Consider the following 8,575-nt stretch of genomic DNA (forward strand, 5'->3'; position numbering starts at 1 on the left):
GTCAAACACAATGTAAATATAGGAATGTGTGAAATGCAATTTGCATTAATGATATACAATGTATACATTTATTTTGTATGCAGACCAATATAAAATAAGAATAAAGTTGGAAAATTAGTACAAAGAAGATCAGAAATTACGAACTTTATCACAGAAATGAGGCTGGAGATAGAGTAATAGAATTTTATACAAAGATTTATTCATTGCAAATACCTTTTATAAAAGACACAAATGGTGACATTACACATGGACCTTATCTGATGAACTACAAAGGAATTAGATTAGATAGATGACATCTTTGGAAAGATTTAGTGAAGAAGTTTGTTATCAGCTGGGGAAATCATACCAGGTGCTGAGTATGCATGCAGTAGATGCCCCAACTACTCATGTGCAAGCTCAGATTGAAGCTAAAAAATAAATTAAAGTAGATTCACAAGAACCAAAATGTGACTTTAAGTATATCCCACGTGAATTTAATAACCATATGAAGAACAGGTTTGAGGCATTAAATACTAATGAACTGAAGACCAGGTGATCTATGGAATGATGTAAAAGGAGTAAAGGCCACAGGGGAACAGCTATATCTAACCTTTACCAAATTCACAAAAGGGCGCTATCCCTGTCAATAACACAAAACAAATTCCCAGGAGGTAAGATGTCTCCCAAACTCCCACACCTCTTTCTACTCATCATCCTAGCACCAATTTTACTGCTTTACTGCGTCAAAAATCCAAAGCTATAACTCACAGACCACACAGAAACATACTGTGGATATCAAAAGGCTATAATTCAGGTTAGTAGCACAATACAGTCAGAACAGCTTCCAACATGTGCTCACAGGAGCCTCAGCTTTGAGCCTCCCAGCTTTTGCCAGTGTTACAAAGTTCTCTGTCCTGCCAATATTGGCTCTCTCTACTACAGTCCTCGAAAAAACTTGGGCAAAGACTTTTAGCTCTGGTCCAGCAACGTATTAGTCCCAAGGTCCACTCTGTCTCATGTCACATCTCTGGTTGTCTGTGGTGGCTGTTATGACTGTTCCTCCTGTAGGTCCTAGACTGTCTGGCACAAGTATCTCTGGTCTTAAAGGACACATTACATTCTCCTGCTTCTGTTTTGCTGGCAGTGAGATTTCTTCTTCTCTGCTTCTGAATCCATTCAATTTAATGGCAAAACTAATCACTCCTTTATGCATTGGTGACACTAGCCAATTCCCTGGGGGGGGATAGACTTATACACCCTGTTAATGGCTAGGGAAACCTTTTTGGACAATAAACCCTTAACACCGCAGTTGACCTCAAGGATATCATCCATCGAGTAAGCAGAAGGACATGATAAAGACAGAAGTAGAAGAAAAGACCAAAATGGACATCAGAAGATACTCTGAATATTACATTAGAACATCAATAAGCCAAAATAAAGTAAAGAAATGATGACATTAAAGAGTTGAACAGAAGATTTTTAAAGGGCAGTTTGTGAAAACAAAGTAATGTAATGAAATATGCAAAGGGTGGAGTCAGAAAATAAAAAAAGAAATCATTCTCCCAGCATTTCTCAAGGTGAAGCAACTAAGATGAAATTAAAACCTGGAGTTCCAATACTGAAAGATTGTACAGGCCAAATTGCTAATGATCCAGGAATCATCAAACGAAGATGGAAGAATACACATAGTCACTGTACCAAAAAGAATTGGCATACACAGAATCATTTCAGGAAGTAGCATATGATCAAGAACCACGGTAATAGCGGAAGAAATTCTAACTTCTCGGAAAGAATTGGCAAAAAATAAGGCTCCAGGAATTAGTAGGATATCTATTAATTTATGAATTTCAACAAAGCAGCCCTGCACAAGCTCACCAGCTTGTGCCATGAAATCTGGAGGACAATTATCTGACCAACTGCCTGGAAGAAATCCATACTCATCCCCTTTAAAAAAAGAAGAAGATAATTCAACAATATGTGGAAATTATCAGAATTGAATATTCTATGGATTGCCCAAAGAATAAACAAATGTCTTTAAAAAACCTTCCTTACTGGCAAAGATGATGACATTTAGTTGCACATACTTTGGTCTTATTTTCAGAAGGAATAAGCCCTTTGATAAAAATATGATGATGAGATAGTTCGAGAATCAGCAAAACAGAGGAGGCTTTCAGTAAGGTGGCTTGAAGCAATGAGTAGCACAACGGACTTGAGCATGACAGAGATTATGAGGATAGTGTGGACAGGGCAGGGTTCAGATCTGTTGTTCATATACTCCCAGGTAGTATAATTGGTGGTTTGTGTAGGAATGAGGAGAACTATAAGGCCTCCCTGAGTTAGCTAGTGAAACTGACAGGAATCCTTCCATTTCACTCTTGATGTCTTGACTTCATAATACTCCAATGAATGACTTTACCTTTTATATTCTTATTGTTGCATTTGTGGTCATGGAATCTACTACAATTCAAAGCCACCTTATGAACAACAGATCCAAATCCGTCCGTATCTTGTACCATCCTCACAACCCCTATCATTCTCTAGCCCATTCTAGCTCTCACTGTATCAATCCCCATCACTGAGTTTCTTCCTCTTTTTTATAATCCTAGAAGCATCCCAATATGGTGTCTCTCTCAAAAAACAGATTCCTCCTGAAAATACACCCAAAGTGATGCAAAATTTTACCATCTTTTCCACTAAGGTGCATTTTCTGCTTGCATTTCCTTAAAAATAAATTTGTTTGGGTTTGTTTGGGGGTTTGGTTTTGGTTTTTTTGATAGTCTAGAGCATATCCAATATTATTCTCCAATACCACAACTCAAAGACATCGATTCTCCTGTCATTCTTATTTATTGCCCACTTTTTTTTTCATAAGGCCATGGCTTGGATAAGGTACACATTAATCTTCAACTGGTATCATTTCTCTTTAGCCCTTTAAAGAGGTCCTTGAAAATAGATTTCCCAATGCAACATATCCTTTGATTTCTCAACTGCTGTTCCTATGAGTGTTGATTTTATGTCAAATAAAATGAAATCCTTGTTGTGGAGCAGCAGGAACACGTACACACTGTTGGTGGGATTGTAAAATGGTACAACCATCCTAGAAAGCAGTTTGGTGTTTCCTCAAAAAGCTGAACATGGAAATTCCATATGACTCAGTTATTCCACTGCTTGGAATATATCCCAAGAAAATGAGAACTGAGGCACAAATGGAGATTTGAACACCAATGTTCATAGCAGTGTTATTCACCATCACAAGAACATGGAAACGGCCCAAATCTCCAACCACAATCTAACAGATTGAGAAATTATGGTACATTCACACAATTGAATACTGTGCAGCATGCAGGAACAAAGATTTTGAAAATTATTCCATAAGTTAGAAAGGCTGGAGAGCATTATGCTAAGTGAACTCAGTCTCACAAGGATGAATTCTGTATAAGACCATTATTGTAGAAATAGAAAGATAACTAGTAAAACATGTATGAGGAGCCAAAGGGGAAAGGGTAAGAGCAAAGGGGTAAGGGTGGGCAGGGGAGCAATCATAGGATTGCACAATCTGAAGAGTGGAGGGAGGAGCAGGTAAAAAAATGGGAAATATCCAGTGTGAAAAATAATGTATATTAACTTTGTAAGCAAACCAGTATAAAATTTAAAAAAATTATTTAAAAACAACAATAAGATAAAAAAAATTCTTGACAAATTCCATCTTTTTTCCATCCAACATGATGCTCTCTGTTGGTTTGGAGGTGAAAATTTATTTTCTTGATCTTGAGATATCACCTATATTGAAGGCTGTAATTTTTCTTTTCTTCAGTAATTGCTTCAAATCTTCTTCCCTTTATACAAGCTAGATTTCGTCCTCTGGATAGCACAGGTAGTTTCTAAGTCTTCTTCTAGTCCTGGTTCCACATTCTTCTGGTCTATACGTCATCCAAAAAACAATTAACCAAACAGAAAAAGGAATCATTACATTCTACAAACTCAGAAAAAGTGTATGTCAGGATTGTATTTTTCTATAAGCCTATTCAATCTGTATGATGTACAAATAATTGGAGAAATTAGATAACATTTTTGTGGAAAAATAAAACTATATTCTTTTTCTTTAGTAATGCGTGAGTATAATTAGGGAGAAGAAAGCTGTTAAAATGCAAAATAAGAAGCCAAAAACTTATCTTTCCCAATCCTCAGTCCCCTTAATGGTAATGTATCAGTTATAATTTTAATGGTTTCAAATGTTGGTTAATTTTATTCAAAGTATAAAAATGTAGTTACTATGTTATTGTTCAAGCTTTTTGGTGCTTACATTACCTTGGACTGTTTTCCAGGACAATATGATTCTTCAAGAAGCCTCAGTTCCTCAGTAGTGGCTAATTGAGAGGATGACTATTTGAATCTAGCTATTGCTCCTCAGATAAAAGATATGACAGCATGCTTTTGTAAAGATTTACAATCTTGAAAACCTTATTAAGAAGTTCTACTCTGTTCAACAAAATCTCTTGTGAGCTGGCTTAATAAATAATGGGTTTGGATTTTGGTTTTATATATCCTACAAACCCAATATGTAATTATCTTCATAAAATGGTAAAACTAGACAGATGTTAGATGATGTAAATGTAGTTTCATTCTCTCACTTTGGAAATAAAAAAACAAAACCCTAGAGACTTTATGAAACTAGCCCAAGAAAGCAAACAATGGTGGCATAGTGCATAAAGTGCTATACTATGAAGCAACAAAATTCAGCTGGTCCATGGAAGAAAGATGAGTGATCTCTCTCAAAAAGATTTACAGCCCCAGAAGTCCTATGGGCAATTGTGATGAATTGGAATTAATTTGGCAGCAATGTGTTTGAATTGATTTAAAGCACTGCTAGTGACTTATTGTTAAGCAATTGTACTGCCAACCTAAAGGTACATGATTTGAATCCACCAGCTGCTCCCTCCACTGGAAAGAGATTGGCAGTCTCCCCCCAAGTGATTCACTACCACTGAAAACTCACTGGAGGGTCAGCTATGGGTTGGACTTGATGGCACACACAATCAAAACATTACAAAGATTCTAGTTTTACATTTATAATCAATACTTTACCCTCAAATTCAAGAAACAAATATATACACTAAAAAGTTATGTGTTTTAAATTGAATGACGTGCCTTGTTTCTATACAATACAAAATTTTAAGCACACGATTATTCTATCTAATGTTTGTGCAATATTGTTAGAACTACTTGGGGGGCGGGGGGGGCGGGAAGTCTCTGTTTCACCAGGTGTTCTACATGAGTCTGACAGCTGTTTTGAAAACACTGCTAACCCTTTAAGCTTATATCCTAACATGATTTGTGGTTGCATGACTCATTACAAATAGAAGCTGAACTATTCTCCAAATATTACACTCCATGAGAATTTCTTTAGCAATATTCTGTTTACATGCACAGCACTGCTAAGAAAAGAGACAATTGCCCTTTTATGTTAGCAAAAATTTTAACTTAGATTCATACTCCATGATTTTCAGATATATTTGTTATTACTATAGCTATTATTGTTATTGTTGTTATGTGCCATCGAGTCGCTTGCGACTCCTAGCTACCCTATGTACAACAGCCCTAAACTCTGCTCTGCTCTGTCCTGTGCCAATCTCACTGTCTCCGACACACCCCTCCGGATTACCCCAGTCACTGAATCAATCCACCACAGAGGGTCTTCCCCTCCTGCACTGTCCCTCTACCCTCCCAAGCATGATATCCTTCGCCAAGGACTGGTCTCTCTTTACAACATGACCAAAGTATGTCAGACGAAGCCTCAGAATCCTTGCCTCCAAGGAGCAGCCCAGTTTAACCCTCTCCAGGATGAATCTGTTTGTTTTCTTACAGTCCATGGTACCCTCAATACTCTTCTCCAGTACCAAAGCTCAAAGGCATCAATTCTCCATCTATCCGCCTTAATCATTGTCCAACTCTCTGACGCATAACAAGTGATTGCAAAGACCATGGCCTGTATGCTTATCTGTTGGATACTTCTCTAAATCTGAACATCCAGATTAAGACACACTAGAAAGAAGGATTGGCCATCTACTTCCGAAATAGTAGGCCTCTGAAAACCCTATGTACAACAATCACTATTTTTATTATTATTATTATTATTATTATTATTATTATTATTGTTGTTGTTGTTGTTGTTATTGTTATTGTTATTGTTATTTTGGTAGAATGAAAGTATTTGGGTATGATCTTGAAGGAGAGAAAAAAGACAATAATATGTTTTCTAATTTTTAAAAGCTTGTTTTTGTTGTTATCTGCTATCAAGTCCCCTGTGACTCATAGCGATCCTATATACAACAGCTCTGAACTTTGCTCTATCCTCAGCCAACCTTATTGTCTCTGACATCTACCCCCATTACCTCATTCACTGAGTCAATCCATCTCATTCAGGGTTTTTCTCTATTGCATCCTCCCAAGTATAATGTTCCTCTCCAAGGACTGGTCCCTCCTTGCAACATTTCCAAAGTATGTCAGACATAACTTAAGAATACTTGCCTCCAAAGAGCAGCTTGGTTCCACCCTCTCCAGAACAAACCTATTTTTCTATGTCATAGTATATTTAATACTCTTCTCTAGCACCACAGTTCAAAGGCATCAATTCTCTTTCTATCATCCCTAGTCATTGTCCAGATTTCTGACACACAGAAAGTAACTGTGAAGACCATGGCCTGAAACAGGCAAACTTTAGTCTCCAGTACTCTGGAGATGTGCCTGACAGCAGACTTTACCAATGCAATTCGTCTTTTGATTTCCTGGTTGCTGGTACCAAGAGTGTTAATTGTGGAGCTTAACATATCAAATAAATGTAAATACTCTACGCACAAAAAGGAAAATGTTCCCAAAATAAACTTGTGGGCAGTAGGACTTAGAATGAGTTACTAATGTATGCCCAAAGAAAGGAATAGCCTTTTCCTGTGGGAGTCACCGCGTTGAGCGCAGCGTGGCCTTCTCTCCCAGCCATGGCGTGTGCTCGTCCACTGATACCGGTGTACTCAAAATGTTACTCTGCCATCTGTGTTCAAAGCTCCCATTCGGCCGGATATCGTGAACTTCGTTCACACCAACTTGCGCAAAAACAACAAGCAGCCCTATGCCGTCAGCGAATTGGCAGGTCATCAGACTAGTGCTGAGTCTTGGGGTACTGGTAGAGCGGTGGCTCGAATTCCCAGAGTTAGAGGTGGTGGGACTCATCGCTCTGGCCAAGGTACTTTTGTAAATATGTGTCGCGCATGTTTACACCAACCAAAACCTGGCAGCATTGGCGCCGTAGAGTGAACACAACTCAGAAGCTCTATGCCATCTGCTCTGCCCTAGCTGCCTCGGCCTTGCCAGCACTGGTCATGTCAAAAGGTCATCGTATTGAAGAAGTTCCTGAGCTTCCTTTGGTGGTTGAAGATAAAGTTGAGGGCTACAAGAAGACCAAGGAGGCTGTCCTGCTTCTTAAGAACCTTAAGGCCTGGAATTATATCAAAAAGCGAATGAGAGCTGGCAAAGGTAAAATGAGAAATCGACGTCGCATCCAGCGCAGGGGACCATGCATTATCTATAACGAAGATAATGGTATCATTAAGGTCTTCAGAAATATCCCTGGAATTACTCTGCTTAATGTAAGCAAATTGAACATTTTGAAACCTGCTCCTGGTGGGCATGTGGGCCGATTCTGCATTTGGACTGAAAGTGCTTTTCGAAAGTAAGATGAGTTGTATGGCACTTGGTGGAAAGCTACTTCCCTCAAGAGCAACTACAGCCTTCCCATGCACAAGATGATGAATACAGACCTCAGCAGAATCTTGAAAAGCCCAGAGATTCAGCGAGCGCGCCGAGCACCACGCAAGAAGATTCATCACAGAGTCTTGAAGAAGAACCCACTGAAAAATCTGAGAATCATGTTGAAGCTTAATCCATATGCAAAGACCATGCGCCGAAATACCATTCTTTGCCAGGCCAGGAATCACAAACTCTGAGTGGCTAAGGCGGCTAAAGCACTGGAGGCCAAATCTGGTAAGAAGGGGGCTCCTCCAAGCAAGAAACCTGTGATAGGGAAGAAAGGAGCAGAGAAAGCTGCTGTTGATGTGAAGAAGCTCAAGAAGCCTGCACTGGGAAAGAAGGCTGCAGCCACCAGGAAACCAGCAGCTGAGAAGAAGCCAGTAGAAAAGAAACCTGCCACAGAGGAAAAGAAACCTGCAGCATAAACTCAAATCCTCCATTGGGACAGCTTATTTTAAATAAATACCTAATCAAAAGGCAGAACAAGTAAAAAAAAAAGAAAAGAAAGCAATAAAGTCAATCAAGAAATTAAATTAATTTAATCAAATCCCTGTGCACATCAAAACACTTCTCCAATTGGGTAAAAAGAAATCCCACAGACTGGGAAAAAAATATTTGGCAATGACATATCTAATAAAGGACTTACATCTGAAATGTATGGAATATTGAAAGTTGGACAATGAATAAGAATGACAGAAGAACCAGTTCTTTTGAATTATTATGTTAATATGCCAGGAAAAGTCAAAAGAACAAACAAATCTGTCTTGGGGGAAGTACAAACAGGATTCTCTTTAAG

At 38.4% G+C, this 8,575-nt stretch overlaps 1 pseudogene; it reads left to right on the forward strand.

Annotated features, from left to right (window-relative positions):
* Positions 1–6,956: 6,956 nt before the first annotated feature.
* On the forward strand, positions 6,957–8,204 carry LOC102871469 (annotated as a pseudogene).
* The last annotated feature ends 371 nt before the right edge of the window (positions 8,205–8,575 follow it).

The sequence above is a fragment of the Elephantulus edwardii genome, unplaced genomic scaffold, assembly GCF_000299155.1.
Source record: "Elephantulus edwardii isolate Elephantulus edwardi_28Jun2011 unplaced genomic scaffold, EleEdw1.0 scaffold00312, whole genome shotgun sequence".
Classification (NCBI taxonomy): domain Eukaryota; kingdom Metazoa; phylum Chordata; class Mammalia; order Macroscelidea; family Macroscelididae; genus Elephantulus; species Elephantulus edwardii.